Source organism: Rhincodon typus, chromosome 31 (assembly GCF_021869965.1).
Source record: "Rhincodon typus isolate 14 chromosome 31, sRhiTyp1.1, whole genome shotgun sequence".
NCBI classification, from domain to species: Eukaryota; Metazoa; Chordata; class Chondrichthyes; order Orectolobiformes; family Rhincodontidae; genus Rhincodon; species Rhincodon typus.
This window is the reverse complement of record NC_063362.1, coordinates 20,223,654-20,248,653: the sequence shown is the minus strand read 5'-3', so window position 1 is coordinate 20,248,653 and position 25,000 is coordinate 20,223,654. Positions and strand designations below refer to the sequence as shown.

Genomic DNA, 25,000 nt, shown 5'->3' with positions numbered 1-25,000 from the left:
CCTTAACATGAGAGGCCGTTTATCTCCTGTTCCGATCAAATTCTGTTCAACTTGTGTGTTTTTTTTAAATTAACTTCAGTTTCAGAGAACAGAATCTGTCCCATGTAAATGTACAGGTACCGTTCGAGGGAAATAAAGTCCAAACATTGAATGTATGCGCTTTGTATCCGGGATCCGGCTGTTTTCAAACTGAGTTTGCGGGGGTCTTGGTGCGTCTATTGCTCGTGATGCACAAGTGAAATTGTATCGATTTCTGGGTTGGAAGGGGGACAAAGTGAGGGAGGAAGATATTGCAGGGCCGCTCACATCCCGCAATCCTCCTGCAATCGGCGGGCGACAGGGAAAGAGAGGACCTGGATACTGAGAAACAGGGACAGGCACAGCAGAGGGCCAGACACAGACTGAATAGGCATCAAGACCAACACTGGAAAGTTGCCTAGAGAAGGGCGAATAGAAAGAGGGACCTTAACAGGAGAGAGAGAGCACACTTTAAAAAAAGAAATTGCTGGAGAAACTCTGCAGGACTGGCAACAGGGAAAGTAGAGTTAACTTTTCCCGTTCAGGTGACGGATGCTGGCAGACCCGCTGAGTTTCTCCAGCACTTTCTGGTTTTGTTTCAGATTTCCAGCATTCGCCGTTCGTGGTTTTATCTGAGAGAGAGAGAGCACAGAATGCAGGAGGCTGTTCTTGTCCTGCCTACCGGGCGCTAAGTAAATTTCACTGAGCAAATTGACAGAGAAAGATCGTGGGAAACACTGCAGAGCGCAAAGCAGCTGGAGATAGCTTCTGTGCGTTTACAAATCCCAATCTTCACTGTTTAGCTGCAGGGATTCATACTGTTATTTTAGTGTGGAGCTGGAGGAACACAGCAGGCCAGGCAGCATCAGAGGTACGGGAAAGCTGACGTTTCGGGTCGGGACCCTTCAGAAATGTTATTTCCCCGTTTGCACCTCGTCATTAAGTATCAGTGGTAGCCACCAGAATCTGACACTGGGGCTTTGTTCCCGAAAAGGACAGAATATCAAGTTTCATTCTTTCTGTACCCCGGGAACTCTGAACGAAGCTTTAAACTAATCCCGAAGCAACAGCTGAACTCCGCGTGTGAAATACAAATCTCCTGAGTTACAGCACGAGCCCTGATTCAGGATAAAGATCCCAGAATTTCATTGAATTTCATGCAGATTTATTCACTTTATTGATACAACGTTTACATCAATGTGGGTATTCTCTGGTACCAGGTTTACTGGCAAAGGGGAAGGTGGGTTTTAGTGCTGGTGGAGAGATTTTCTCTCACACTGCGGGCAGAATGAGCGGGTCAGAAATAAGCGAGAAATTAATCCTGGAATTGGCAGACAGTCGGAACGGGGAAAGCTCGAAGTAATGGGCGAAAGTGTGTATGCGATCCTAATACTTGCAAACGTTTGCTGAGCGATACCCTACCAGGGTTTTCAAATAACCAAAAATCGTACAGTGTTACTGCAAGGCAAGCGTCCCTTCAGCCCATCGTTTCGCCCTATTTAGCCCCCATTTTCCAGCTCTTGGCCCGCAGCCTTGTCAGTTGTGGCGATGTATTTCTAGATCCAGATTAACCAGGACAAATAATGCAATGATTCCAGCCCCTCCCCACTCCAGTTTGACAATTGCTCCATCTGTTTTTCTCTCTGTCAGTTGGGGAGAGCTATGTGCGGAGATCTTTAGGAATCTAGTTCAATACCTGTTAATAACACCATCAATCTCCACATCTGTTATATTCGAACTTTTAAACGGACGAAGTTCCCTGCTGTTGGAATCCCAGCATTAACTCTCAGCGGTGAATTGATTATCAAAAATCATTCTAACTGAAATTATGTTTCTTTGAGACGATTTTGTCCCTGCGGAGACGGATAATAAAGTGCTTTCCTTAAAATTATTGGTCTGTTAAAAGACTGGCGTTCGTTAATATTTGATTATTGTGCGGTCTTTTTATGTTAGAATTGATATTTTATGATGCTTGCAAAGCCGCGGCAGATTTTACTGCTTTCGGACTGTCCGCCCCATTGGTTTAATCACTTTCACAGCCCAGTGACACTAAAGCTTTAAGTTCACGTGTAATGCTAAACATTCGAGGCAGCGTTTGGCAATGAGGAGAGAGTCTTCCGCGGAAAATGCACGTTACCAAAGCAACGCATCCCAAAAAGTGCGGACCTGGAGGAGCACAGCAGGCCAGGCAGCATCAGAGGAGCAGGAAAGTTGACGTTTGAAAGAAAGTTGACGGTTGAAAGAAACGTCAGCTTTCCTGCTCCTCTGACGCTGCTGTGCTCCTCCAGCTCCACACTGTGTTATCTCTGACTCCAGCATCTGCAGTTCTTACTATCTCTGGAAAGTACAATGGCCTGATTTGCAGAAGAATATAGCAGGCCAAGCAGCATCATAGGAGCAGGAAGGCTGACGTTTCGGGCCTAGACCCTTCATCAGAAAATTGGCCTGCTGTGTTCATCCAGCTCTGCACCTTGTTGTCTCAGATTCTCCAGCATCTGCAGTTCCTACTATCTCTGGACACTTGTAATACCTCTAAGCTAGGAGACCCGGCTTCAGTTCCCACCTGTTCCAAGGGTCTGCTATAATATCTCTGAATAGATTGATTAAAAATATCTCGAGTTAAACGGGAGAGTCTACGTTCAGGACATCCGTACAAACTGCGCTGAGCTCTGGTCGGCTTGCACCTCGAGTTCCTGAGTCAGTTTCACAGGGAGACATTTGTGGGTCCAGGTGGAAGTTCCGAAGTTTAACCCCTTAACAGAATCCACTTAGACCGATATATGTGAGCAACAATCCCATAATGAAATTTCTCAGCTTGGCGCCATTAAAAAGCTGGTTAAAATATAACTATGGAAGTCGGTAATGTTATAAGACCACAAGATGTGGAGCAGAATTAGGCCTTTCGGCCCATCGAGTCTACTCCACCAGACGATCATGGCTATGCTTCTCAACCCTACCCTCCTGCCTCCTCACTGTGACTCTTGATCCCCTTATCAATCAAGAACCTATCCATCTCCGCCTTAAATACACTCAATGACTTGGCCACCATAGCCCTCGGCCACAATGAGTTCCACAATTTCACCACACTCTGGCTGAAGAAATTCCTCCTCATCTCAGTTCTAAAGGATCATCTCTTCACTCCAAGGCTGTATGCTCCAGTCCTACTCTCTCCTACTAGTGGGAAACATCTTCTCCAAGTCCACTTTATCCAGGCTTCTCAGTATTCTGTAAGTTTCAAACAGATCCAGCCTCAACCTTCTAAACTCCATTAAATTCAGACCTAGAGTCCTCAATTGCTTCTCATATGACAACCCCTTCACCCCCAGGGTCATTCTTGTAAACCTCCTCTGAACCCCCTCCAATGCCAACACTTCCTTCCTTAGATACAGGGCATAAAACAGCTTACAATATTCTAAATATGGTCTGACCACAGCATTACACAGTCTCAGCAGTACATCTCTGATCTTGTTTGCTTGCTCACTTGAAACAAATGCTAATATTGCATTTGGCTTCCTAACCGCGAACTGCACTTGCATGTTAATCTTAAGAGAATCTTGAACTTCCCATTTCAGAATCATAGAATTCCCACAGTGTGGAAACAGGCCCTTCAGCCCAACAAGTCCACACCAACCCTCAGAACATCCCACCCAGACCCATTCCCCCATAACATAGCTAATCTACACATCCCTGAACATTATGGGCAATTTAGCATGGCCAATCCACCTAAACTGCACATCTTTTGTCTGTGGGAGGAAACCGGAGCACCCGGAGGAAACCCACGCAGACATGGGTAGAATGTGCAAACTCCACACAGACACTCACCCAAGGGTGGAATTGAACCCGGGTCCCTGGCGCTGTGAGGCAGCAGTGCTATCCACTGAGCCACTGTGTCACCAAAATAGTCTGTGCCTTTATTCTTCCCACCAAAGTGTATAACCTCACATTTTCCCCACATTGTATTCCAACTGCCACTTCTTTGTCTACTCTCCTAGCCTGTCCAAGATCTTCTTCAGCCTCCCCACTTCCTCAACACTACTTACCCGTCTGGCTATCTTTGTCACATCTGCAAACTTAGATGGTGGGGAGGTTGGGAACGTTCATGCTAGCTAGGACTTGACTGAATATAAAAGCAGGGATGTACTACTGAGGCTCTATAAGGCTCTGGTCAGGCCACATTTGGAGTATTGTGTGCAGTTTTGGGCCCCACGTCTCAGGAAGGATGTACTGGCCCTGGAGCAGGTTCAGAGGAAATTCACAAAAATGGTCCCAGGAATGGAAAGCTTAACATATGAGGAATGTTTGAGGACTCTGGGACTATACTCGTTGGAGTTTAGAAGGATGAGGGGGGATCTAATTGAAACACTGAATGGCCTGGATAAAGTGGATGTTGGGAAAATGCCTCCATTGCTAGGAGAGACTAGGACCCGAGACCACAGCCTTAAAGTAAAGGGAAGACCTTTTAGAACAGAGAAAAGGAGAAACTTCTTCAGCCAGAGAGTGGTGAATCTATGGAATTCACTGCCCAGAAGGCTGTGGAGGCCAGGTCATTGAGTACATTTAAAAAGACTGAGATAGATAGGTTCTTGATTGTCAAGGGGATCAAGGGTTGCGGGGAGAAAGCGGGAGAATGTGGTTGAGGAACATATCAGCCATGATTGAATGGCGGAGCAGACTCGATGGGCCGAATGGCCTAATTTCTGCTCCTATGACTTATGGTCTTATGGTCTACCATTTAATTCAGTTTCCTTGCTTTTTCTCCATAGTCTTTAAAATGAAAGGTGCTCCCTTCCTCTCTATCTACCTCTCCCTCAACCTTAGGAGTCTGCATTGCCCTTAGCGGACTTTACATGTAAATTAATCAATTGGAAAACATGGGTGATTTGTTGGTGATGGTTAATAGATGAAAAAAATACCTAGGGTGTTTGTTTCTTTCCCCTCATCACCATTCAGTTGTGTGTAAGAACACTTCTGGATAGACAAGTAAAATAGAATGAAGGAGTTGCCATTGAGCTTGAGATGAGGAGAAATTTCTTCACTCAAAAGGTGTGAATCTTTGGAATTCTCTACCTCCCAGAGAGCTTTAGATGCTCAGCCTTTAGGAATATTCAGGACAAAGGTAGATATATTTTGAAAGGTAATCCTGGGAAATGTTTAGTACTGCAGCAAGGTGGAATCAAAGTAAAAGATCAGCCACAATTTCAATGAAAGATAGAGCAGCATGCAAAGGCTAAGTAAGTTAGTTCACTTTTATGAAGAATTCTTCTTCCACTCATTTCTGGAAGGGTATTGATGTCTGAACAACTCGCTGTGAAAAATAAATCTGCTAACTTGCATTCTTTTTGTCACTTATGTCCTTGAGTTACTGACTCACCACTAAAAATTGTTTTTCCCTTTCGACCATGACCAAATCCTTCTTGATTTTGAGCACATCTATTAGATCTGCTGTTTCCCTTTCCTGATCCAGTCCTATTTTTTTCTCATCTCTCTCCTGATTATGAAAGGTTCTCTCCTGAATAAACAACTTACTAAAAGGGACCCAGCAGGTAAAAAGGCTAAGAAAGACAGATTTGAAACAACACTTCAAGATAAATCAGAACTGATAAACAAGGACATGTATGAATTAGACAAAGGTAAATTTACACAAGAGAATTGTTCACTAATCAATATGGTATTTAGATGAATGCCTGGGTAGTGCAGTACAAGAAAAAACATGAAATATTTTATAAATAATTGATGAGAGAACTAGAATGGGTTAAATGAATATCTCATGATTTTTAGTGTAAACAGATAGAAACAGGATAAAGGTGTGATTTAATTTGACTTTAAGAAGCATGTTAATAATTTATAATATTATCTAAGGTGAACAAAAGTATGAGGAGGCCAGGTGCTGAACTTAGTTTAATGCTTGTGGAATTTTAATATTGTCCATACATTGTTATAGAGCTCATCATGAAATGTATCTATATCCTCTAAATCACAATCCACTTTCCAAGAGAAAGTTTTGAACACTGGGCTTAGGAGCAAGAGTAGGGCATTTGGCCCATCAAGCCTGCTCCACCATTCAGTAAGACAATGGTTGATCTATCTACGGTTTCAATTTCACTTTCCTGTCTGAATTTCATAACCCTTGACTCCCTTGTGTACCAAAAATCTAACTCAGAGCATGAATAAATTTAAAGACAGCCTAAACTGTGTTCCCAGTTTTTGCCTTCACCACAAGTGAAATTCTTTGGTTATGTACCATATCCAGTCCCCTCAAGACCTTATATGAATGCTGCAAGATTCATATTTGTTTCAACATAAAATGACACTTTCCTGTAACATCTTTTAATAACTACATACTGAATGTATTTTGAATGTATTATCTAATAGTGTTGCATTTTTGGTGCCTAATGCCTCCAATCACAGTAGCAGGTTACAACATTTATGGGCCATCTATATTTGGCAAAGACACGATGGAGACTGAATGCAGATTGATTTGAGCGAGGGAACTGAAAATGGAACAGACTTGGATGCATTCATAAGCAATCTTGTGTTCAGAGAGATTTGAGTGTCCTTGTGCAAGAAGCAGAGAAATATAATATGTAAATACAACAAGCAAATAGGAAGGCAAATGATACTTTGAACTTCATTGTAAGAGAGTTAGAGTTTAGAATAAGGTAGTCTTGTCACAATTGGCCAGGACTTAGCAGAGATTTCACCTGAAATACTGTGTACAGTTTTGGTATTTCTACTTAAGGAAGGAAATATTTGACTTAGAGGGTGTGCAAGGAAGGTTAACTTGGTTAAGAGGTTTGTCCCATGAGGAAAGATTGAATAGAATGGGCCTATACACTAGGGAATCCCAAAGAATGAAAGGTAATCTAGTTGCAACATAGAAGGTTCTGAAAAGGGTTTGACAAAATAGATGCTGAGAGATTGTTTCCCCAGTTGAAGAGTTGAGAACAGAGTCAGGGTCTCAGAACAAGGGTACTTTGAATTGAGATGAGAATGTTTTACACAGTGTGTTGTGAATTTTTGGAATGCTCTACCCGATAGGGTTGTGAAGACTCAATTACTGGGTATAATCAAGGTGGAGATTAATATCTTTTTGGACTGTAAGGGAATAAGGAATTTGGGGATCAGGTGGAAAAATAGAATTGAAGCCAAGGAGCAAACATGAACTTATTAAATGGTGAAACAGAATTAAGTGATTGTATGGCTGACTCCTACTCTGATTTCTTATGTTTCTTATCATCCAAAAAGGCTTCAAAACCTATTCACTGTGCGCTTTCCCATCCAACAACCATTTGTGTCAATCGTTCCCATTTTTACCTCAGGGACTACTTCTGAGGAGCTTATCAAAGAAATTTGCTACATTGTCTCTACCTTCTCTGAGGCCCCTCGTTTCTTCTTCTCCTTACCCAATCCTCCCTTTCTTAGCACTGCTCCATACTTTTGATTTCAGAGCCCTCTACCCTCTTTCTTCAAGTTTCTCCTCTACCTAGCACCCTGGTGCCACTGTATCTGACATGCTTAACACCTTTCTATCTCAGCACCTGACCAGGCAATGCCCTCCACTGTCTCACGCTTGCCAACATTGTTAACTTGTCCCTACCTTTAACATCAAACCAGCTGTCTTTACACTGCCTTTTCTGTTCTCCCCAGAGTGAGAGTTGCTGGTTGTGTGCCACAGGGAGCAGTATACTTAAACCACTGAACCTTGGAGAATCTCAACAGTTGAAGGAGTTGTTGGGAGTGGGAATTGAGTTCTCATTTTCCTCCAAGAACTGTGGAGAGTGCTCAGGATGGTAAGTGCTTTGATTCTGGCTCTACTGTTATACTAGTCCCAATCATCAGAAAATAGTCAACACTCAATGCATTTTATTGTCCTTGCAAAAGTTCACATCATCAGTGCCACAACCCTGTCACCGCACAACAGCGCCAACATTTACAACCAACTAGAATGCAGAAAGTTGGAAAAATAGAGTCTAAGATCTTCATGCTTCTTGCACAGCACAGATACTGTTGATAGAACTGTAATGTAGCTGCATCAGACACTGGTGGTGAATTGAAGAGAATGGAGATGAGGCAAGATGGGAGATCTCTGATTCTTGGTAGACACAGTCCATCAGCAGACACTTGTCTATCATTTAAATCCAGCTTTATCTTCTGTTCAGGAATATTCCAAGCCAAAGGCAAATTGACTGCCTGGCTTCATGGACACAGATCTCCCTCACGCGGGCCAAATGCAGCACCTCTTAGCTCTCAGGTAATGTGGTCACAGGTCTGGTGCCAAATGAAGACGTTGTTTTGTGGGTGTCGTGGAGAGGAGACATTCAACAACAAGGCTACAATTGATGAAGCCAAGCGGAATGAGCCACTTACATCTGGTTAATTGCTGTCCCTGAGGCTTCATCTCCCTGTTCACTGAGAGCCCTCTTCTGAACTGCTGCCATCTCAACATGATGGAAAATCTAAAAACAAGTATAAATGTGATAGCATATTTTGAGCAGGTTATTTTAACGATTCATATGGATTATTGAGAGGGAGATATAATTCAGGAGGATGGGCAAGTGTGGAGATGATGCAAGTAGTTGGGAGGTGACTGACTTGTTTCCTATTTCCCACTGACATTTTGTATAGCTACTAGATCTCAGTACATCATTGTAGCCCGGATAACACCCATCACAGTCTTTCTGATTTATCCTCTGTGACACATTCTTTTTCAACTTTATTCTTCCAGCTCATGAAGATAACTCAGCAATAAGCCACTCGGCTGTCCCCTATAGCCCTTTGTTCTATTGCATCAATAAGAGATGATGTTGCTTTATTTGACAATCTCATTCTTTACTTTCTTCTATATATTTTAATGAAAGGTCACTAAATATGAAGGAAATGGGGAATTACTTTAAATAGGCTTTTGAAACACTTGATCAATGAAAAATAAAGATATTGCCTTTGTATATTGGCTTTCATAACCTTAAGAAGTTCATTTTATAGCTAATGAAGTCCTTTTTGAAGTGAGGTCATTGTTGTAATGTTGGGAATGGCAGCTGCCACAACAACTATAAGATGATATTACATTTTTAATGATGTTGAGTGAAGGATAAGTGTTGGCCAGGACACTGGGGACAACTTCACTGTTCTTCGAAATAGTGTCATGGGATCTTTTATATTATTGTTTAATGGTTTTTCTGAATAACATTAAGTGTTTGGCCCTATTTTTACATCATCCTCATCAATCAGGAGATGAATTTATAAATGTGACAGCTGAGTGACCATTATAACCCCTGACTATAATCTAGTCAAAGTCACAATCCCCTACATAATAATTATACACACTTCGGGGAAGTTCTTTGTAAAGATGCTGAACCCTCTCTGGATTCAATTAAATCTGGCTTTCTCAGAAAATGAGGTACATCTCACTCTCCCAGTTCCTGCTAGGGCTGCAGAATGGAATGTTAATCATCTGAAAGTCAGAGAGAAAGACAGAGATAAATATCCTAAAACAAATGTTCTGAAAATATGACTCCTGAATGTTGACATGAATCCAAACCCACCAGCTGGGGCCAAGTGTGAGCGCTTGATCATCTGGGAGAGTGCAGTACCTGTGCTGTGAATTGGCTGCTGTGAATAATCTGTCTCTGCTCATCAAAAAGTATCTGTGTAGATAACAGTTCATTGAGTGATGGAGTACCCTTAATTACTCATATTGAGACCACTTAAGGGTTCATTTAAATACGGAATTTCCATGTAATTATCCTCTTGGTTTTCCAGTACCTATCATTGAAAATTCATTCACGCACAAACTGACCTGTATGCAGCTGTCAGTGTTAGGAATCCGACCAATGAGCTTGTGTGTGACACTGATGCCTGAATATTGGGTGCCAATCAACCTCCAGTGTGGTTCGGTAAACAGCAGAGTAATGAATCAGTGAATTCTGTTTTTGGTGGTATTGTGTTTCTTTTAAATCAATTTAAGTCCCAGTTTGTTTCATTAATGTTCTAGGGGACCAATTAAGCATTCAAAAACAAATAAAAAGTAAGATTTTGGCACTATTTGCCAGGTCAGGTACAGTGCAGGTTCGATGCAGGTTAAAACTCATTTATTTTCTTCATTCTTTCATGGGACGTGAGTGTCACTGGCAAAGTCAGCATTTGTTGCCAATCCCTAATTGCCTTTGAACTGACTCATTTACTAGGCTATTTCAAACAGCAGGTAAATATCAATAACATTGCTGTGATTCTAGATTCACACATAGGCTGGACAAGGTCAGGATGGCATCCCCTAAATGCTATTAGTGAAACTTCCCTTGACAATAACTCATTTGCACTTCCAAATCATAACCCAGATGATACGCAGAATTAAACAATCGTTTATTTACAAAAAAATGTTCATGGAAGGTGGCCATGGTCGGTAAGGCTAGCATTTATTGTCCATTCCTAATTTCCCTTGAGAACGTGATAGTGAATTGCCTTCTTGAATTTCTGCAATCCACGTAGTGAAGGGACACTTGCAGTACTGCTAGTGAAGGAATTCCAAGATTTTGACCTAGTGACAGTGAAGGAATAATGACATAGTTCCAAGTCAAGATCATGTGACTTGGAGAACAACTTGTAGGTGGTCATGCCCCAGTTCATCTTCTGCCCTTGTTCATCTAGATGGTTGAGGTTGTGAGTTTGAAATGAACTATTGGAGAAGCCTTTGCGAGTTGGTGCAGTGCACCTTGTAGCTGGTAAACACTGCTGCCACAGTGAGCACCTGAAGCCACAATATTTATGTGACTGGTAAATAGTGTTCCCAGAATGTTGATAGTGGTGCATTCAATGACGGTAATGCTGTTTAATGTCAAAGGAGAGGGTTAGAATCTCCCTAGTTGCAAATAGTCATTCTGTGGCATTTGAATTAATACGTATCTTGCTAATTATCTGTCTATCATGAATGTTGTGCAGCTCAACTTGTTTAGGCACACCTTGTTTAATTATCTGTGGAGTTGTGAATAGGATTAAACACTTTGAAATCATTATCAAACATCCCTGCCTCTAAACTTTTGTTGAAAGGAAGTTATTGCTGAAGTAACTGAAGATAGCTGAGCCTAGGACACTACCCTGAAGAACTTCTTATGTTGTCTTGGAATGAAATAATTGACATCCGAAAAGATAACCATCTTCCATTTTTGTTAGGTATTATTTCAGTTAATGAAAAGGGTCCCCTCCCCACCCACTTTTTATAATGTCTAAAGAAGCTGTTAAACTTGAATAAGAGCCTCGATGTTCCAAAGAGAGTCACTGATCCTAATATCGACTGCAGTGGGATAATCCAAATTGGGTTAGGGTGAGGTTCTGTTGACATCAAAAAAATGCAGAGTTTCAACTCAGCTGCATGCCTATTTTGTAACAATAATTCCCTGGAAATCAAATTGGTCGGACAGGAGAAGAGACCACAGCCGAGATGCAGGTGAGTTTGTGTTGTTTGGGTTACAGGTTACAAAAATGGCAAATGTAGAGCATGATGTGGAGGATTAGGTGTGATTGCAGGGATTTTGAGAGATTGGGAGAAAAGGTGGTGAGCTCGTAATAGTGGAGGAGGTCCAATGTATATGTGTGCGTGTGTGTGTCTGTTTGGCGGGGGGATCCCAATTGCAGTGGATAAGATCCTGGGGCAAAGATCAGATTTTGTAAGAAAGAGTTTGCATCTATATGGTGCCTTTCTACAAACTCTGAATGTCCCAAAATGCTGTCCAATCAAACGTGTAGCCACTGTTATTAAGAAAGAAATTAGTGTTTTTTTTCTTTAACGCAAGCACAGTCAATGCAATCCCCTCAACCAGGATTTAATTTAAGAGAATTAAAGGGAAATCTTCAAGCTTTTTTACCCTCAGCATTTTAGGTCTTTATTTGGCAAGTCTCAGGAGATGATCTGGCTCCAGTTGAGTGAGGGGTATTTATTCACAATGTTTCAGGCATTAAGTCAGTGTGGGAAAGACTGGATGGAACAGATGGTCCATTCCTGTCTACAATTTTCTGAGGCTCATTTGTCACCATGCACATGTGTACCGAGCACATGGGCTTTTTATCTGCCCTATACTAACACATCTTCCCATCTGAGCCACATGAAGGCTTGAACTTGAGGTACAATTGGCTGATTCAAAACAGCAGTAGACACTCGAAAAGAAGGAAACTCAAATCAAGGCCCTGTATTTGACATGAACAATAAGAAAATTGACTCTTTGTCATGGATTCCTCGGCAGCTTCTTCCTGACAAGTGAGCATTGTTTGGGTACAGAGGAATTTCATACTGTAAGAATGAACAAGAATTGTTCAAACACATTGGGATTTGGTATAGAAGACTTGATGCAAATTAATTAGATACAACAGGAACATTGGAATATAGAAACAAGGGGTCATGTAACTCTTGAGCTTGTACTGCCATTTAATTAGATCATGGCTGGCTCACATCTTAGCTTGTTTCCATAACCCTTAGTATCTTTGCAAGACAATCATGTATCTCAGCATTTTCATATCAATATCAGGGCCTAAGCTGAGCTAGAGAGTTTCAGGTTTCCATTCTTTGGGTAGATAAAGATTTTGTGTAGAATTACCTGCCAGAGTGAGAAATTCATGATGTGATTCATATTTGAATTATTCTGACAAGTTTGCAAACATATTGCTGGTGCAGTTGGATCAGATCCAATGTTGTATTTATATAAAAAATGCATGAACTTTTATTAGTGGCACAATTTGATGATTGTGCAGAATGTTCAGCCACCAGTGAGGAAAGTCAATCGTGGCAGCCTTTGGAGATTAATTCATTTCTCCATGGATAATAATAGATGGTTGGTTTAAGCACTGCAATTAGTTCAAAGTCATAACTTTAGAAAGAGAGTATTCGAGTCAGAACTATCACACTTTACTGGGTAGCACATGAGAAATCAAACCCTGTTATTCCCAGAGTCATCACGAAAATTAAATATTTGAAAATAAATAAAGCAAAAATCCCCAATTTACCTGTTTTTCAAACCCAGATTGATAGAAAGCATGGACCTGGTTTCTGCACTGAACAAGAATTGCAATTTATTATAAGTAATAAGACTCTAGCTACAAGTAAACAATTATAAGCCATCTTAGTAACACTACTAATTAAAACTCTAATTCCCTTATAAACATGCGCGTGCGCGCGCGCACACACACACGGAAATTTAGGTAATGGGCATAGGAAATCTGGATGCAGGCAGATGGCTAGCTTATTAAGGTCTCATCTCCGTCTTATCAATTTAAAAGCTTACAACACAGTGCAGGGCGGCATGGTGGCTCAGTGGTTAGCACAGTGCTGCTGCACAGTGCCAGAGACCTGAGTGCAATTCCAACCTCAGGCAAATGTCTGTGTGGAGCTTACACATTCTTCCTGCATCTGCACATGTTCCCTACGGGTGCTACGGTATCCTCCCACAGTCCAAAGATGTGCAGGTTAGGTGGATTGGCCATGCTAAAATTGCCCATAGTGTCCAAGGATGTGTAGGTTAGGTGGATTAGACATGGGAAATGCAGGGTTACAGGGATAAGGTAGGGGCTGTGAGTCTGGGTGGAATGCTCTTCAGAGAGTTGATGTGGACTTGTTGGGCTGAATGGCCTGTTTCCACACTATGGAAATCTATGAATTGCGGATGTAAATATGAGCTATTTCTTCAGATTTAAAATGGATATTAACTGCAGAGAAAGAGAGACTGTTTCTGTACTAATGGAGATCAAATATTTCTCTGAACTTGTTCCCAATTCCAAACTGTTCAGTTATCCGAGAACAAATCACACAGTTGTTGGCAAGCAACAGGCTCTTGTTATCAGTAACTGGTCTCTAGTCCATAGACCAATCAACTTCTTGTTACCAACCAAAGTTTTACCTATGTACAGAATCCCTCTTCTCCTATTCATCTGCAACCACTTCAATTATTGCTTGTTCAAATAGTTATTTACGATGCTTGCCATGGGTGCCAGTTTGTTTGCTTTTTAAGCGTGCAGCCATCGTTTCAAAACTCTGATTCAAAATCAGTTCTTTCTCATTTCATTCCACATTCCTAAAAAGCAAGGATGTCAAAATACACAGACCTTACAATACTTAACTAATGTTTAATTCTTAAACAAAATGTTAACACAGAGAACTTGCAATAGGGAGCTGTTGGAGAATGGAATTGGAATTGTGAGCATTAAAGGACATTATTTTTGGGTTGAAACGTTGCTGTAGTATGCTATTCAGTACTGCAAATCACAAGGACCAGTTTCAATCCTTGAATCAATTGGGTCATAAAGATCCAGATATGCACTATATAGCAGAGGAATGATCATTAGGCCTCCCTTGTCAACTGCATAGTCATGAGTTCTTGACAAATTGTTTGAAGCTGGAATGAGTGCATATACCACTACTCTCTCTCAGGATTCAATGGTCAATAATAACTTATAAACTAATGTTTATATAATCAGCCTGATGGTCAGTGGGCAAATGTTCTGTCCATCTATGGAACTGAGGTTTACAAAGAAGGTCCTGGTGGGTAAAGTTCCATTTAATGTTCAACTTTCTCGCATGGTGAGGATATTAGTTTTCCAGGAAAGGAATTGGCATACAGCAATGGATCATTGGGATTATTTACGCAGCTTTAGTAGAGCATATGTCGATATTAAGAGAGTGGTACCACAGCATGTGTTAGTTAACAGAGACACAAACTCTGGTAAATCAGCAGTAGGGAAGCTACCTAAGCATAGGGATCTGTACTGTGGAAATGAGTGCCAGCTGAAGATTCCCAGTTAAGCCTCCATGGAATCATACCTCAGTGTATCAATGCTTGCACACTATCCCCCTACATGGGTCAGTGCCAGGTGAGATGTACCCCAACCAGACAGTCCCAATGGAATCAAGGAATTAGATAAATTGATTTAGATCCTGCGCTGGACACACGTTGAATTTCACACAAGTATGTTTTTCAACTCACACTGGCTTTTATGTTTCCCCTGTTTCTGTAACAATGATATGTCTTGTGGGACATTTGCTTCAGTTGGAGGGATTTATAATTCATATAGTTCCATTTTATTATACTGCTGGATTGTGATAGTTCAGGCAAACATCAATCAAATATTCTCTGGAGATCCTGAGTGAAATTATTTGTAATAGATGATACTAAATAAGGTCCTTGTAAATGTAATACTTAGGATGCTGCTCATGTAGATGTGTATATGACTAAATATATCTCGTACTTTGTGTCTTAAGACTACAAAAGTCTACTGTCTTCAGCCCAGGAGCAATGCAACCACAAAGCAAAAAATTTGGTGGGTGTTATATTTGTGTCTGAAACAACAAAATTGTGTCTGCAACATGACTTCGTGACTACCGCCCAGCGGTTCTGACCTCCATAATCGTGCAGTGCTTCGAGATGCTGGTGATGGCCCACATCAACTCGAGTCTCCCAGCCTGCCTCAATCCTCTTCAATTTACCTAACCGCTGTAACAGGTCCACAGCAGACACCATATCCCTAGTCCTGTACTCATCCCTGGAACATATGGACAACAAAGACACCTACATTAGACTCCTACTCATTGATTACAGCTCTGCCTTCAACACTATTATCCCCTCCAGACTGATCTCAAAACTCTGAGACCTAGGTCTCAGCTCCTCTGCAATTGGATCTTCAGCTTTTTGACCTATAGAACGCAATCAGTGAAGATAGACAACTGTACCTTCTCCCCAATAACACTCAACACTGGAGCCTCCCAAGGATGCGTTCTCAGCCCCCTACTCTACTCCCTATACACCCATGACTGTGTTGTCAAATTTCAAACAAATGCCATCTCCAAGCTTGCTGACAACACCACCGTGGTATGACGGATATCAAACAAGGATGAGTCAGAATACAGAAAGGAAATTGAGGGCTTGGTGACCTGGTGCAATGAGAACAACCTAATTTGCAATGTTGGCAAGACTAAAGAACTGGTCATTGACTCCGGAAAGAAGGGTACTGAGGTTGAAAGGGTGGAAAGTGTCACATTCCTAGGAGTGATGATAATCGACTACTTGTCCTAGACTTCCCACGTAGATGCAATGGTTAAGAAGGCACAACAATATCTCTTCTTCCTCAGGCAGCTCAGGAGATTTGGCATTTCCACAAGGTCCCTCACCAATTTTTACAGATGCACCATTGAAAGCCTACTGTCCTGGTGCATAACGGCCTGGTATGACAACTGCTCTGCCCAGGACCTTAAGAAACTACAGAAGGTGGTGTGCATAGCCCAGACCATCACGGAAGCCAAGCTTCCATCCATGGACTCCATTTACACAGCCCGTTGCCATGGAAAGACTGTCAACATCATCAAAGACCCATCGCACCCTGGCAATCCTCTCCTACAACCTCTTCTGTCAGGCAGAAGATACAGAAACGTGAACACACACACACACCAGTAGGTTCAAAACAGCTTCTTCCCTGCCGTTATTAGACTGATGAATGGAGTCTCTAACTTCAAATAACACTGATCTTGCTAATGTTGATCTTGCCTAGCACACATCCTGTGCAAAGTAACTTGTAAGTCTCTGTCTAGCTGTTTCACTATTTGCTTACTGCTGTACTGCTCGTAAACAAAGCTTTTCACTGCACTTAGGTACATGGGAGACTAAATCAATCAAATCAAACAAAAATTACAGAATATTCTCTGGAAAGAGTAAAGCTGCTTTGTACAACTAAAGATGTTGTTTAGAAAGCCAACTTATTTCTTCTGAGTTTGATTAATACTCAAAAAAAGTACAATGTTGCAGACTTGAACTATTCCAATTTATCAAATATTTGCTGGTGTTGACAAAATTCCTAATGTAAATATAAACCCTGCTCCTGCAGTATTGCGGCTGGTGCCAAGTTCACCTCAAGACAACAGTGCCAGAATTCTGAATGAAATATTCTTTTGGAAAATATCTCAGCATTGCTGTTGTTTTACTAAATCACCAACAGAATGACTAAAAGGTTCAGGCTGTAAAAATGATCACATTGGCAACTTTTATCCAAAGTTTAACAAGATCTAGAGCCGAACAGGTTTTTCCAGGTCAGGGATCAGTAGAATGCTGCATTCATTAATTGGCACAAACTAGTATTACTTATGACAAGGCTGTTGGATGACTTTGAAACAGTAAAATCTCTACGCAGTCTATTAAAAAGGATGTAATAGCAGAACATTTAGAAATACATTTGTCATAATATGATCAAGCAGAGTCAGCATGGCCTTATGAAGGGGAAATCATGACTGAAACATTTACTTCAATTCTCTGAGGAGATAATAAGCAGGATATATAAAGGAGAAGTAGTGAATGAAATATATTGGATTTTCAGAAGGCATTTGACATGGTTTCTCACATTAGGTTACTCAATAAGAGCCTATGGTGCAGTAAGTAGCATATTAGCATAGATAGAGGATTAGATACTTAATAGAAGACATTTGGGATAAGGGAGGGGACCTGTAACTAGTGGGGTGCCATAGGGACCGGTGTTAGGCCACAATTATTTACAGAATAATATTAATGATTTGGAAGAGGAAAGTGGAAATACTGTAACCAATTTTGCAGACGGCACAAAAATAGGTGCCAAAACAAGGGGTGAGGATGACATAAAGAGTCGGGGATACAGACAGGTTAAGCAAGCGGGCAAAAAACTGGTAGATGGAATATAGTATGGGGGAATGTGAGGTTATACACATTGGTAGGAAGACTAGAGGAACTGAAAATTATTTAAATGGAGAAAGACTGTAGAAAGGTATGGAAAAGTGGGATTTTGGGGTCAGGGAAGACAAGTGCAATCTTAGCCTGTATTTCAATGGAAATAGAGAATAAAAGTAGCTAAAGTTATACAAGGCACGAGTCAGACTATAGCTGGAACACTGAATTGTTTTAGATCCCTTATCCAAGGAAAGATATACTGACATTGGAGGCAGTCCAGAGAAGGATCATTAGGTTGATTCAGATGTGGAAAGATTGTTTTATAAGGTGAGGTTGAGTAAGTTGTACCTGTACTTATTGGAATTTAGAAGAAAGGAAGCAATCCTATTGAATCATACAAGATTCTTAGGGAACTTGAAAGGGTAGATGTAGAAAGGTTGTTTCCTCTTATGGGGGCATCTTAGACCAGAGGGTATAATCTTAGAATAAGGGGTCAAATATTTAAGACAGGGATGAGGAGGAATTTCTTATCTCAGAAGGTAGTGAATCTGTGGAATTCTTTACTGCATCGGGCTGTTGAGACTGGATCATTAAGTACATTCAAGGCTGAGCCTTTAATTCAATAAGGGAATGAAGGGTTATGGGAAAAGGCAGGAATGTAGGATTTAAGGTTTTCGCAAGGATTTATATATTGTTTAAATAGTGCCCTAACACAGCTTTGTTTGTGGACATTGGGGTGGTTGCTGTGTAAGTTGAGGATTTGGTCAGCAACGACCCCAACATCCACAAACAAAGCTGTGTCAGGACACTATTTAAACCACTCACTGCAACACACCAGAGCTATGCAAGAAAGAGGAAGAGCACTAATACAAAATCTTTGCTATGAACGATATCCCCTCAACTTCATCCACAGGTGCCTATTAAATAGGCAACACCAAGAGGACACAGTACACCCTAACACACTGGCCACATTGACCTACATCAAGAACATATCAGAACTGGCAACAAGACTCCTACGACCACTAGGAATCATGGTAGCGCACAAGCCCACAGCCACACTACGACAAACACTCAAAGATTAAAGACCCCATACCCATGACATGCAGAACCAACTTAGTCTGCAAAATACCATGCAACGACTGCCACAAACATTACAACGAACAGACAGGAAGGAAACAAGCCATCAGAATACACAAACATCAGCTACAGCAAAACGGCAGACGAACCTTCTGTAACGTCAGTACACTCGGACAATGGAGATCATCAGTTTAACTGGGGCAATGTAGTCATAGTAGCCCAAGCCAAACATAGACATGCATGAGAATTCCTAGAGGCATAGCTCTCAACCCATAATGAAATCAACAAACATATAGATTTGGACTCGATATACAAACCAATAAAAACAGAACTGGAAATGACGCTACTCACCATAATGGACTGGACAGTATAAATTCTAAGTGGAGTAGAACAACTTCTCTTCATCAGTGGCCTCACTGATGATGTTAGCTAGCATGTTGATGAAACATCTGAATGAAAACAAACTAGGAAGGGAGCAAGGAAAGTGGGATTATCAGGTCAGCTATGGTCTCGTTGATGGTGAAGACCCAATGGGCCGAATGGACTATCTTTGATTTTACATCTTATGGTCTTATGATTTAATCTATTTATTTGATTTGTGTATTTTTGAACTCAGAATATTACATTATTATTTGTTAATCAGATATTTTGTGCACCATTAGGGTGGTTTGTCCCAATTTAACCAATTTCCAGCTGCAAGTTTTGAGAGTTTAAAAATAAATAAAATATTTATTATCATACACATGCTCCAGCTTATGGTCATGCAACATATCACACACACTACCATACATACGAAAGATTTGGTACAACTAAGGTGAGGAAAAATACAGTTACAAGTTGTAATGATTTCAATCTGTTTCATAGCAGGACTGTGGTTACTTGGCTGAATTGGTGCTTTAGCTGAAGTGGAGTTGGCAGAAGCAGATTATAATCAGTATGCAGCAAAGTTTTTTATGCAGTAGAATTGCTGGGATGTTAGCGAGCAGATGATCATGAAGTTGTATGATATTGAGACGGTAATCCATCTCATACTTTTAAGGTATAGCTGTTTCACCATTTTTGCTTAGTTGATTGACAACTGGTTCAACAGTTCTTCAATGACATTGTAGATTGTATACCTGATCTGAACAGATTCCACTGCTATTTTTAAAGGCAAGTGACATACATAGCTATCTTAAACATGTGGGTTGGGCTGATACACATCCTGTGATCTGGCCATTCATTCTTTGAGAATTTGAGACAGCTAGGGTCTTCTTAAGTAAATGACCCATTTAATAAGAGGGAGGTGGTGGCTTAGTGCTAACGTCACAGTACTAGTAATCCACAAACTCAGATTAATGTTCTGGGGACATGGCGGTTAGGGAGGAAATTGCAGGGCCCCTTTCAGAAATATATGTATCATCTATAAATACACATGAGGTGCCAAATCACTGAAGAGTGGCTAATGTTGTGCCTTTTTTCAAGAAAGGATATAAGGAGAAGCCTGGGAACTATAGACCTGTGAGTCTGACTGCAGTGGTGGATAAGTTGTTGGAAGTGATTCTGAAAGATAGGATTTATATGCATTTGGAGAGGCAAGGAATGATTAGGGATAGTCAGCATGGTTTTGTGCAAAGGAAATTGTATTTCACAAGCTTGATTGAATTTTTTGAGGAAGTGACTAAGAAGATTGACAACGGAAGAGCGGTAAATATTGTTTACTTGGACTTTAGTAAAGCCTTTGACAAGGTTCCACTGATGTGGAGGTGCCGGTGTTGGACTGGGGTAGACAAGGTCAGAGATCACACAACACCAGGTTATAGTCCAACAGGTTTATTTGAAAACACAAACTTTCAGAGTCTTACTCCTTCGAGCACCTTTAGCAGGAGTAAGACTTCGAAAGCTTGTGTTTTCAAATAAACCTGTTGGACTATAACCTGGTGTCATGTGATTTCGACAAGGTTCCACTGGATTTACTAATCAGTGAAGCTAGATTACATGGGATTCAGGGTAAGTTTGCCAATTAGATAGAAAATTGGCTTAACATCAGGTGACAGAGAGTAATGGTGAAGGGTTGTTTTTCAGACTGGAGGCCTGTGACCAGTAGTGTACCACAGCGATCAGTGCTGGGTCCATTTTGGTTTGTCATTTATATAAATGATTTAGATGAGAACATAGAAAACATGGTTCGTAAGTTTGCGGATGACACCTTGGTGTTATAGCGGACAATGAAGAAAGCTATCTAAGATTACAAAGAGACCTTGGTCAATGGCTCAATGGGCTGAAGAGTGACAAATGAAATTTAATTTGGACAAATGTGAGGTATTGCATTTTGGTAAAACAAACAAAGATAAGACTTATACAATTAAGAGTAGGGCCTTGGGCAGTGTTGTAGAACAGAGAGACCTAGGGGGTTTGGGTACATAATTCTTTGCAGTTTGCATCATATATAGATAGGGTGGTTAAGAAGGTGTTTAGTACACTTGCCTTTGGGTATACAACATTGGTGAGGCCTCTTCTGGAATACAGAGTCCAGTTCTGACCGCCTTGTTATAGGAAAGATATTATTAAGCTGTAGAGGGTTCAGATTTACCAGGAATTTGCCAGGAATGGAGGGTTTCAGTTATAAGGAGAGGCTGGATAGGCTGGGACTTTTTTCCCTGGAGGGTAGGAGGTTAAGAGGTGACCTTATAGAGATTTATAAGATAATGAGAGGTATAGATAAGGTGAATGGCAGGTGTCTTTTCCCTAGCGTGGATGATTTCAAGACTCGGGGGCACATTTTTAAGATGACAGGAGAAAGATTTTAAAAAAGACCTGAGGGGCAACTTTTTCTTTACAAAGTGTGGTTCATGTGTGGAATGAACTTCCAGAGGAAGTGGTGGATGTGGGTACAGTTGCAATGTTTGAAAGCTATTTAGATAAATACATGAATAAGAAATGTTTGGAGAGATATGGGCCAAGCGCAGGCAGGTGGGACTACTTTAGTTTGGGATTATGGTCAGCATGGGCTGGTTGGATCAAAGGGTCTGTTACCATGCTGCATGACTCTATGATGAAATTTGAAACCAATAAAAATCTGGAACAAAAAAAAGTTAGTCTAATCGTGACCATGCAACCAGTGTGAATTGCCTATTGTTCACATTAAGGCAGGAAGAAGACTCAGATGGAATATCATAGTCTTACTTGTTTAAAGTTCTTCATGAGCAAAATGACTTAAGTGGCTGGGATTGTTCGTATTTAATGACATTCTTGTTTGTCTGAAGCCAATATTACCAAAGGCACCTGCTGTGCCATTTTAAAAGCTGGTGTTCATTTGTCAAAAATATACTTTAAAATTTGTAATGTCTTAATGCCTGTATTAGGCATGACTCAGACTTCACTGCTGACCAATCTTCTTCATCTCATCTCCCAACTCTCCCAGTCAGACCTTTCCGAAATCTCTACTCCTTGCTAGTGTTCATTGAAATCTGCAGAATCCTCTTCAAGTTGCCTTCATTCAGATGCCAGCCTAGGCACAAAATTCTTATAGGCAATTCAACTATAGTAAGTATCACTGAGAGCTCTTTCCTGCCTACCTGTTATCATTGCTAATCCAGGAGTACTTTGAAGGCAGCTGCTACCAGGCTGGGATTCTGAGGAAGGGTCACCGGACCCGAAACATTAACTCTGATTTTTAAGATGCTGCCAGGCCTGCTGAACTTTTCTAGCAATCTCTGTTTTTATTCCTGATTACAAAACTCCATCTGGTCTGTATGTCTCAGTAGTACATTTAGCCATTTAGATTTAGCCCTTAGACCATATCTTCTAAAAGAGAAGCATCGCTTAGTTGTCGATATTTAGCCTGAAGCTCTAGGGCCTTATATAAATCCTGAACCTTGATGATCTGGACTTCAAAGCCCAGGCAAGTGATGACTGAGATGTTTGGGAAGGGCAGCATTTAATGTAATTGTTAGATTGGCAGAATAATTACAAAGCAGAGTGGTAAGATCTGTTTTATTGAGAAACCTATGACAAATGCCATATTTTTGATTTAAAATTGCTTAGCAATTCCATGCTTGAGTCGGGGTGGGGGTTGGTGGTTATAGGTTTATAGATAAGTCAAAAGGTCTGGAAAATAGGCCTGATATTGCCTTATTCACAACTGAGATATGGGAGCAAGAGCCCACAGTTCCTTTTTCTCATGTCTCACAGAGAGTTTGAAGATATATCCAAGTGAATTCCATGACTACTCCCACTGGATGCAACCCTGATAGGCCCAGCATAGCTGGTGTAGGTGCCATTCTCAGCAAAATGTAGGCCCCACCTGAAAGGAACTCAGGCTTACATTTTCCAGACTTACTTGTCAATGTGGGATCAGATCTCCTTATTCTGCACATGAAATGGACATCCGGCAAGTTAAGTGATTCTAGATTATCAGCTTAAGGGACCAGTAATGTCCTGGATCAGAGCGGTAGGTTGCTGCTCTGACATTCTGGTTGGAACTTTGGGTATCCTTTATAGGCAACTACATGTAAATCCACCTTGAAGATTCAGAACAAGGTAATATCCAGATCAAAGTAATAGCTGGAAGTTTTACGGGGCTGAACATCCAGTGGTATATTGGTAGTTACTACAGAATTTGTGGCTGTGGAAGCTCTATTGTACGCAGTCATCCAGTCCATGAAATCAAAAGCTTTAACAAACCTGAATGTAAGTCATTTATGTTGCAAGGTATTATATGTGTATCAGCTAAATTGAGCCTACTAACTATTTAATAGTTAAATCCCACATCTGTTTCAGTGGAAGCATCAGCTCTGAGCAAGTACTGTTCTGATGTACTTTCACTGGAGTTTACTGACAAGAAAAGAACAATTTAAAATAAAATTAATGAGAAAATCTAGGCACTGTCATGAAGGGAACAAAATATATGGAAAAGCAAACATAAGAAAAACTAATGTTTGTGTTGGACTTAATAATAATGGTGAATCAGATGGAGCCATTCATTGTGCAAGGTCTGTTTCTCCCGCTTGATGTTGTTTCCAATAATGTGTTCTGTGAATTACTTATATTCACTTAGATGACTCTGTGTTTGGTCAAGCAGAAGCTTTTCCGTGTGCCTGTGTTCTCAATAAGGCAGAGCTAATTTCATCAATAGCTCATTCTTAATTTTTCATTTTCTTTCTGAGGTCCTGTGGGGTTTGTTGTTTAAGCACACGTCCTTTCTCACACAAGATAATTCATTGAGCCTGTGGCAGGTCATTCTCAGAAAATGGCATTCATATTGGCTCAGAATAAAAGGGACCATTCATCAAGTTATGTTTCCTTTCAAGCTAAGTAGAAGGCTAAATCCACCTGACATTCCCAGTATACAAATAAATTCAGATGTTCTAATCATTGAACACATATATTCAAGCAGAGCTTTTCTGATGAAGTTTACTTTTTGTCCATTTTTCTCTGTGCTATAAAACATATCCCAACTGAAGAACAGATCATACAAAAGCAGCGAGGGAAACAAATGTCATTCACTGTCTTTCCAAGCTGCATACCTTTTTCCTAAAGATTCCTCTCCTTTGCAGTGAGTGATTTCTCATTATTGGTAATTGTAAGCTTCACTTCAACACCTGTAGTCTATTTTCCGATTGATTCACTTATAATTTCGCCAATCTCCTATAGTTTCTTAACAACATACTTAAGATAAACTCCCCTTTATTTCTTGTACCTCACTATCTCACCTGGGCTTTTTGTACCCTCGCCTTGAACTCTAACCAATTTCTCATATCCTTTATTATCCACACCACCCACATCCAACTCCATCCTGACCTGCAATCGCATCACTTTCACCTTACATTCATGAAAAATAAACTATTCCTGAAGCTCAATTTACAAGCCAAATTTCAATTTCCCTTGCCTTTGATCCTCCACTTTTCAATACACCTTTCCAAATATCGTTTAGCCTGTTTAAGCTCTTCCTTACCTCTAGGTTCAATATTTTTTTTTCTTTAATCATTAACAGGATGAGGGGGTCGTTGGCTAGGCAGCATTTATTGCCCATCCCTAATTGCCCCAAGGGCAGTTCAGAGTCAACCACATTGTTGTGGATCTGGAGTCACATGTAGGCCAGACCAGGTAAGGATAGCAGTTTCCTTCCTTGAAGGATATTAGTGAACCAGATGGGTTTTTCCAACAACCAACAATGGATTCATGATCATCATTAGGTGCTTAATTCCAGATATTTTTTATTGAATTCAAATGCCACCATCTGCCATGGCAGGATTCGAACC

General features: G+C 40.8%; 1 long non-coding RNA gene across 1 annotated transcript in view; it reads right to left on the bottom strand.

Annotated features, from left to right (window-relative positions):
- Positions 1-7,864: 7,864 nt before the first annotated feature.
- Positions 7,865-25,000, bottom strand: part of LOC125486656 — a 20,487-nt gene continuing 3,351 nt past the window's right edge. Inside the window, exon 2 of the long non-coding RNA XR_007265304.1 lies at positions 7,865-8,474. This is a non-coding gene — a long non-coding RNA (uncharacterized LOC125486656). The remainder of the gene's footprint in view (positions 8,475-25,000) is intronic.